Source organism: Scyliorhinus torazame, chromosome 13 (assembly GCF_047496885.1).
Source record: "Scyliorhinus torazame isolate Kashiwa2021f chromosome 13, sScyTor2.1, whole genome shotgun sequence".
Taxonomy (NCBI): Eukaryota; Metazoa; Chordata; class Chondrichthyes; order Carcharhiniformes; family Scyliorhinidae; genus Scyliorhinus; species Scyliorhinus torazame.
The window spans coordinates 192,378,896-192,388,194 of NC_092719.1; the positions used below are offsets into that span (position 1 = coordinate 192,378,896).

A 9,299-nucleotide genomic window follows, 5' to 3' on the forward strand; every position below is an offset into this window, starting at 1 on the left:
CTGCCTGAAAAGGTGCTTGAAACAGTTTCAATAATAAATTTCAAAAGTGAATTGACTATATACTTGAAAAGGAATAATTGGGTGTCACGGCGGCGCAGTGGTTAGCACTGCTGCTCACAGTGCTGAGGACCCGGGTTTGTCTCAGCCCCAGGTCACTACCCGTGTGGAGTTTGCACATTCTCCCCGCGTCTGCGTGGGTTTCACCCCCACAACTCAAAGATGTGTAGGTTAGGTGGATTGACCACGCTAACTTTTTACCCGTTAATTGGAAAAAATATAATAATTGGGTACGCTAAATTTATATTAAAAAAAAGAATTGTTCTCCTTAAGGCAGAAAGGGTTAAGGAGAGAAACATTTAATTAAATACAATTACATTTTCAAAAAATGTCAAGTTTTAATTCACTGCCTGAAAAGGTGCTTGAAACAGTTTCAATAATAAATTTCAAAAGTGAATTGACTATATACTTGAAAAGGAATAATTGGGTGTCACGGCGGCGCAGTGGTTAGCACTGCTGCTCACAGTGCTGAGGACCCGGGTTTGTCTCAGCCCCAGGTCACTACCCGTGTGGAGTTTGCACATTCTCCCCGCGTCTGCGTGGGTCTCACCCCCACAACACAAAGATGTGCAGGTTAGGTAGATTGGCCACGCTAAATTGCCCAATTGCCCCTTAATTGGGAAAAAAATTATAAATTTATATATTTTTGTAATTGAAAAGGAATAATTTGCAGAGTTTTGGGGAGATGCCAGAGTGGGAATAAATTAGGTAGCTCTATAAAAGAGCCAGCACAGACATAATGAGGAATTTGGTCTCTTTCTATGCTGCACATGCACACTAACATACAAATTAGGAGCAGGAGCAGGCCACGCAGTCCCTTGAGCCTGCTCCACCATTCAAAAGATTATGGTTGATTTGATTGTAACCTCATCTCCCCATTCCCACTTAATGCCAATAATCTTTCATCCCCTTGCATAACAAAGATTAATCTACCTCTGCCTTAAACATATTCAAGCACTAGTGGAAGCAGAAGTCCAACGACTCACCACCTGTAAAGGTTTTCTCCTTATCTCTGTTTGATGCTTTCTACAACATTTTAGTTAACTACAACTCTTCAGTTAACAGCGGATGGTGAATCCTCCCCTTGGAATCTTTCTTTTTTGTTGAAATGTATCTATTCTGAAATATCCCCTTAAATGTATGCCACTGCATCTCTATTGTCCTATCCCTTAACATCATTTGCCAGTTCATTTTAACCAACTCTGCTTTCATGCCCTCATAATTGCCCTTTCTAAAATTTAACAGACTAGACCCATTCTTCTCTCCCTCAAATTGAATGTAAAATTCAATTGTGTTATGATCTTGCTCCTGAGGGATGACTTCCCTTGAGAGGCTATTGATTAATCCTACCTTGTTGCACGATACAAGGTAGAGCATAGCCTGCTCTCAGATTTGCACCAGAACATGCAGTTCTAAGAAACTGTCCCAAAATCATTCTATGAATTCTTCATCTATGCTGTCTTTGTACATCTGACTTTTCAAGTCTATATGGAGATTAAAAGCCCCCACAATTATTATTGTACCTTTCTGACAAGCTCCGCTTATTTATTCCTTTATGTCTCATCCTACCATATGATTACTGTGAGGAGGGCCTGTACCCCACTCGTTACTTCTTGCCTTTATCATTTCTCACCGATTTCCTGAACTTATGTAATTACTCTCTACTGTGCAAATACTATCATTGATAAACAGAGCCAACCCTCCACCTTTTCCCTGCTTCCTTTCCTTCCTAAATGTCACGTGCCTTTCAATACTCAGGTCACAATCTAGGTCATTCTGCAGGCATGTCTCTGTATGGGCCATTAGTTCATCTGCTTTATTTCAAATGCTAACTGCATTCATATGCAGCACGGTAGCACCTTGGTTAGCACTGTTGCTTTACAGCTCCAGGATCCCAGGTTCGACTCCCAGCTTGGGTCAGTCTGTGCGGAGTCTGCACGTTCTGCCTGTGTCTGCGTGGGTTTTCTCCGGGTGCTCCGGTTTCCTCCCACAAGTCCCGAAAGACTTGCTATTAGGTAATTTGGATATTCTGCATTCTCCCTCCATGTACTCAAATTGGCACCGGAATGTGGCGACTAGGGGTTTTTCCACAGCAACTGCATTGCAGTGTTAATGTAAGCCTACTTGTGATAATGAAGATTATTATTCATGCAGAGCCATTAGTTTCATCTTTTTATTATTTTTGCAATCTCTAGCCTTATCTGCTGATTTATTCTTAGATTTGTACTCTCTGCATCATCCTGTCACAGTCAGTTTATCATTTCCCATATTAATGCCCTTCGCTCTTGCCTTGACTGTACCCTTTGATTTAATGCATCTTCCCAAATTTGATCCCTACTATTTAGTTCAATTTACAGCAAATACCATACCGTTTGATTTTTCAAGAGAAGGCAGTCAATTTTTCACCCACTTGCATAGGAAGTATGTGTAAGACTGTGGGGAGAAAACTGGGGAGTGGAACTAGGTAAATTGTCTTTTTAAATAATCAGCAGACATAATAATCTTTATTGTCACAAGTAGGCTTACATTAACACTGCAATGAAGTTAAATGCTAAATTGCCCCTGTGTCCAAAAGGTTAGGTGGGGTTACTGAGTTACAGTGATAGGGTGGGGGTGTGGGCCTAGGGTCGGTGCAGACCTAATGGCTGCCTCCTCCTGCTCTGTAGTGATTCTATGAATGTATAAAGAATTAAATATCAATTGTCATATATAAAAACTCAAGTAAATCAAAATTAATTTTTCCTGTAAATGTTAATGGTTTTTCAGGAAAACAAAGTCCCTAGAACTCCCAGGGAAAGCACCAATAATTGTATGTCTTCACTGCTTTGATTTCCCCTTCAGGATTTCACAGTAGGTTTTCCCTTCCAATCAGCAAATCAATGTTTGAAATCCCTATAAATTACATCAAAAATTCTGGGTAAACATACGAGAGGAAGCAGTACCTTTAACATGGAGTTAGATCCAAAGGCACTTGATAAACAAGTGCAAGGAAAATGGACACAAAGTCAGAGAGGAAAAGACAAGTAGTGACAAAGTTGGGTTCTGAAGAAATTGTTGGACAAAAAAAAAAAAAAAAAAAGTTATGGGGGGAGTTTCAGACTACTTGCAAGAGTGAATGGTCCACCACTAATGCAACGGTTCCGGTTTCTGATCACGTGGTTACCGCTGCAAGGATCCATCCATGGGCCCCATTCCATTTCTCATTTACAAGCAAATCCTTGGTAACATCATCCCAGTTGGTCCTCCTCACTACTTTCTGGGGAGACTACTCAAATAACAGTCATGCTTCCAAATTCCTTCTTCACATCAAATATCACAAACCCCTCCCACCTACATCCCAGGGCATGTCCTGTCCTACCAGCAGGAAAGACCAACAGAAGTAGCAGCAGTGGTATAGTATGCAGTCTGGTGCGGGTGGCCCCGAGTCCTCAACATTAACTCCAGATTGTTATGCTGCATGGCATCAAATCAAACAGGGAAAGGAAACCTCCTGCTAATTACCACAGACCGCACTCTCTTAAATTACTCCATATTAAACATCACTTGGAAGAAGCACTGAGGGTAGGAAGGGAGTGGGGGGACATCAATGTCCATCATCAAGAATGACTTGGGAGCACTACTGCCGACTGAGCTGACCAAGTCCTGAAGGACATATTGGCCAGGCTGAGTCTGCAGACGGTGGAAAAATACATTTGACCTTGTCCTCACCAATCTACCTGTCGTAAATGTATCTACACTAGACAGCAATAAAAGGAGTTGCCACCTCAGTGCTTATGGAAAGAGATTCAAACTTCCCACTGAGGGCATCTGAGGGGCTGGTTTAGCACAGGGCTAAATCACTGGCTTTGAAAGCAGACCAAGGCAGGCCAGCAGCACGGTTCAATTCCCATACCAGCCTCCCTGAACAGGCGCCAGAATGTGGCGGCTAGGGGCTTTTCACAGTAACTTCATTCGAAGCCTACTTGTGACAATAAGCGATTTTCATTTCATTTCATCCTCCATCATGTACTGCTGAATGAAATATATTCAGACCAGGTGCAGCAGGTTTGAATTGGACACCCCTGAGGCAGTGAACCATTGACAGCACAGATGATCTGGAACCTCACGGCCTAGAACGGACAAAAGAGCAGAATTCCAGAGGCATAGTGACAGTGATAGTCCTTGACCAAGCGTGACATCAGAAAATAACAGAAAGTGCTGGAAAAACTCAGCAATTCAGGCAGCAGCTGTAGAGAGAACAGAATAATTATTTAAAGTCGGTGACTTTGCATCAAAATAAGTTCTGATCAAAGGTCACAGATCTGAAGTTTTAACCGTTTTCTTTTCCATGCCGATTTCTAGCATTTGCAGTGTATTACTTTGCAGCATGGAAGAAATAGTAACATTTAAGTCAATGGGCATCAGAGGAAAAGTTTCTGCTGGCTGGGAAGATAACTGTGGTTGTTGGAGGCCAGTCACCTCAACACTAAGATATCTTTGAAGGAATTCCTCAGGGTACCATCTTCAGACCAACCACCTTCAATTACCTTTCCTGGATCATAAGGTCATAAGCGAGAACATTTGCCATTGAGTGTACTAGGTGTTCCGTTCTAGTCACAACACCTCATTAATGAAGTAATCCATCCCTGAACACAGCAAGACTTGTCCTTTCAGACTTGGGCTGGTAAGTAATAACTAATAATCATAATCAGCTTTATTAGCATCACAAGTAGCCTTACGTTAACACTGCAAAAATCCCCTAGTCGCCACATTCCAGCGCCTGTTCGGGTACAGAGGGAGAATTCAGAATGTCCAATTCACCTGACAAGCGCGTCTTTCGAGACTTGTGGAAGGAAACCGGAGCACCAGGTAGAAACCCATGCAGACACAGAGAATGTGCAGACTCCGCACAGACAGTGAGCCAAGCCGGGATGCGAATCCGGGTCCCTGGTGCTAACCATTGTGCTACCATATCGCCCCATTAATGGCCGAACTGCACAAGTGTCAGGCAATAGGCAACTCCAAAGGGACGAAGCAGCTCCCCATGACACTCTGAATCCCTTATCAACAACATCCTAACAGTCATGGTTAACCAGAAACTTAATTAGACCAGATGTCTTTCAGTGCACCTTTTGAAAATGAAATGAAAAACGCTTATTGTCACAAGTAGGCTTCAATGAAGTTACTGAGAAAAGCCCCTAGTCACCACATTCCGGCGCCTGTTCGGGGAGGCTGTTAGGGGAATTGAACCGTGCTGATGGCCTGCCTTGGTCTGCTTTCAATGCCAGCGATTTAGCCCTGTGCTAAACAGCCCCTGTTTTCAGCAGCAAGCAACTCAACTCCTGACATCCAGAGTTGTTTCATCCTCTCCAAGTCACAAGTAAAGCATGTGATAGAAGAATATGCTCTCTGGATGTGTGCAGTTTCAACAAAATTCAAGGAGCTGGACGCTATCAAAGATAAGGCAGCCACTTTATCAGCGCCCCATCTACCACCTTAAACATTCACTCCATCCACCCCCAGTGCAAGATGCACAGCAACAAATAAAACTTCCTCAACAACATATTCAAAACCCACATGTTAAACCCTGCATACAGACACCATACAGGCTGCAGATGATCAAGACAGCAGTTCACACTATTGACAGCTTCAAATTCCTAGGTATGCACATCACCAACAATTTGTACTGGTCCACCCACATCAACGCTACGACCAAGAAAGCACAACAGCACTTCTACTTCCTCGGGAAACTACGGAAATTCAGCATGTCCACATTGACTCTTACCAATTTTTACAGATGCACCATTGAAAGCATCCTATCTGGCTGCATCACAACCTGGTATGGCAACTGCCCAGTCCAAGACCATAAGAAACTACAGAGTAGTGAACACAGCCATCACACAAATTCACCTCCCGTTCATTGACTATCTACACCTTGGGAAAGTAGGCAGCTTAATTAAAGACCCCTCCCATCTGGGTTATTATCTTTTCCAACCTCTTCCATCGAGCAGAAGATGAACAGATTCAAAAACAGGTTCTTCCCCACTGTTATCAGACTCCTGAATGGCCCTCTTATGGACTGAACTTATCTCTCAACAAATCTTCTCTAACTGTGTAGCACTGTATTTATCCTACGTTTTTCATGGAATGATCTGCTTGGACTGTACACAGAACAATACATAGAACATACAGGGCCTTTCAGCCCATCGAGTCTGCACCAACCCACCCAAGCCCTCACCTCCATCCCATCACCCAATAACCCCTCCTAACCTTTTCTGGACACCAAGGGCAATTTAGCATGGCCAATCCACCTAGCCTGCACATCTTTGGACTGTGGAAGGAAACCAGAGCACCTGGAGGAAACCCACACAGCCACAGGGAAAACGTGCAGACTCCGCACAGACAGTGACCCAGCGGGGAATCGAACCTTGGACCCTGGCGCTGTGAAGCCACAGTGCTACCGTGCTGCCCTAATACTTTTCACTGTACTCAATACACAAGACACTAAATCTAAATAGTCTCAAAAAATGGTTAAAGTGGAGTTATAAATGCTAACCCTGCCACCGATTGACACATTCCATTAACAAATTAATTACTGAGAAATTACATGAAAATATGCAATCAAGCAAGTCTCCAAAACTGCAGGCTTATACTTTTTAAAGCAGAATTTGTTGTCACTCCAAAGTAAAACTGAGATTTAGATTAAACTACACGTTTATTTTATGGTCCGTCTGCATTTATGAATTGCAATTCGAAATCTTTCAGTCAGCTCATGATCAAATTTTCTGGATCTCTCGCTGTCTGATGCAATGCCTGACAGGAAAGGTCCAGATAGTTTCCCTTTACACTCCCAAACTATAACTTGTCTGTTCAGAAGCTAACTAAAGCTTGTGTGTGATTCCGGCTTCCCCCGGCATCAGAAGGACACACAGGAGTGCAGACAGCAGGGAATCAGAGTGGTCAGGGCTGGAGCTAACACGGTGCACCCAGACAGCAGCTCCTCCCGTGGGGCGGAAGGGGTCTTGCCTGTGTCCGGGATGCTGCACGCAGGGGAGGGCCTGTGAGAAGCCGGCCGAATGTCCCTGCAGACCGGGGGCACGGACTGAGCTGCAAGTGGATCGTTCCCCCCTCTCTCTCTCTCTCCTCCTCCCGCCACCGGATCCCCCGCCCAGACTCACGCTGTCCTCCAGCCTCGCTCGCTGACCGGCTTTTCTGCTGTAATCCAACGAGGCGGGGGGAAGGGCGGCGAGTGCTCCGCCACCTGACCAATCGCCAGCGTCCCGACAACAAACCCTCCTCCTATTGGCTGATTTCTGCAGCTGAAGCCTGGCCGCCTCCCAGCGTCCCCGCTTCCTATTGGCTGCCCTCCCTTTGGCCGGTTGCCATGACCGCCCAGGGGCGGGTCTATGGGCATCCTCGTGCCAGCCTCTTCCACCCGTCTGTCATCTGCTCAGAGACAGGCCCAATCTGTCCATGGTGCAGTCACACTAACTCCAGAGAAACTCCTCCTCACTCTGCTTCATCCAATCCTATCACCATATCCCTCCAATCCTTTCGCATGCATTTATCCAGCTTGCACTGAAATGTATCTATGATAGCTGACATAACTTTTTAAAAATAAATTTAGAGTACCCAATTATTTTTTATCCAACTAAGGGCTGATTTAGCATGGCCAATCCACATACTCTGCACAATTTTGGATTGTGGGGGTGAGACCCACACAGACACGGGGAGAATGTGCAAACTCCACACGCACAGTGACCCAGGGCCGGGATCGAACCCGGGTCCTCGGTGCCGTGAGGTAGCAGCGCTATCCACGGCGTCACCGTGCTGCCCTGATACCTGGCATAACTAACAGCACCTTGTCTCATGAGTATAACAATTCCTCCTGACTACCTTATTGTATTTATCAGTGACTTTCTTGTGTTTATCTTTATCATTATTCAGTTGTTCCGCTGGTGACCGATTGCTGTATCGGTCCTCTGCCCAGTCCATACCGGTAGCGAAGAAACCAGCAGAAGCTAATGATCATAAACAGCTTGCGAGGGACTGACAGTCAGAAAATCACGCAAGTACAGCCTTCATGATTGGTCAAGAAGATGCTTACATTGAAACTGGTGGGATTATCGATACTTAATGCAAAAGCATTTCTATTTTTCCACAGTCCTGAAAGTTTATCAACCAGATTGTTCACTCTGTTTCACTCTCCACAGATGCTGCCTGACCTGTTGAGTATTTCCAGCATTTTGTTTTATTATTGATTTTTAATAGCTGAACATTTATATTGTGGTCAAGAATTCTAAAGTGCACAGCTGTGCAATATGCAGCAATGGTAAATATAGATATTATTGAAGGTGTGAATGATGAAGGTGCAAAATGTGAGCCCATTATTACCAAACCTTATAATAATATAATAATCGCTTATTGTCACAAGTAGGCTTCAATGAAATTACTGTGAAAAGCCCCTAGTCGCCACAATCCGGCGCCTGTTCAGTGAGGCCGGTGCGGGAATTGAACCCACGCTGCTGGCCATGTTCTGCATTACAAGCCAGCTGTTTAGCCCACTGTGCTAAACCAGCCCCTAGTAAAGTTTTGCCTTTCAAACCAAAAAACTTTCTCCTAGTATTAGCAATATTTAAAATATGAAAATAAAAATAATTGCATGGACTTCATAAGATAATGACCAGATAATCAGTCCAGCAAAATTCTCATTCTTATTTTCAAATTTCTGTCTGCCCTCGTGAGTGGATGTGAAAGATCCTCCAGCATTGTTGAAAGAAAAAAAACAGAGTTTTCTTGTATCCGAGCTAATATTTATCCTTCAACCAACGCCTAAGAAATCTGGTTAGTCCTTTTATTGCTGTTTACAGGAGCACAAATTGGCTGCTGCATTTTCTACTGGGGTTCAAAAGTATTTTCTTGACAGTAAAGTGCTTTGGAATGTCCTGAGGTCCTTCTTCCTTGGATTAGGTGAAAAGTTAAGTCATTGCAGGAGACTCTTCGTCCATGACTGGAGAGCGTGAAGCTGGGCAAATGCAGTCTCACTCCACTGGACAACAGGGGGAAATGTGGAAGATGATGTTGAAGGCTGTGCATAGGACAAAAAAGATGAAGAGTGAGAGTATGCCATTGTCACAGTCTCAGAGGATGTCATTTGCAACTTTGATAAGGGCAGTTTCAGTGATGTGTCAGTTGTCCAGAATAAAGAAACTCTAGATAGCCAAAGTCAGCTGTTCACACTTTATCTAACCAAGTGCAGAAAT

General features: G+C 44.0%; 1 protein-coding gene across 2 annotated transcripts in view; it reads right to left on the bottom strand.

The window, feature by feature from the left end:
* iars1 (isoleucyl-tRNA synthetase 1) overlaps window positions 1-7,335 on the bottom strand; it is a 330,949-nt gene extending 323,614 nt beyond the window's left edge. The window contains exon 1 of one of the 2 annotated variants that reach the window (XM_072472632.1): window positions 7,215-7,335. The gene's annotated coding sequence lies outside the window, so the exon portion shown is untranslated. Of the gene's footprint in view, window positions 1-2,426; window positions 2,447-7,214 lie in introns of those variants that run through there. The other variant, XM_072472633.1, reaches the window with a different exon arrangement.
* Between the last annotated feature and the right edge of the window lie 1,964 nt (window positions 7,336-9,299).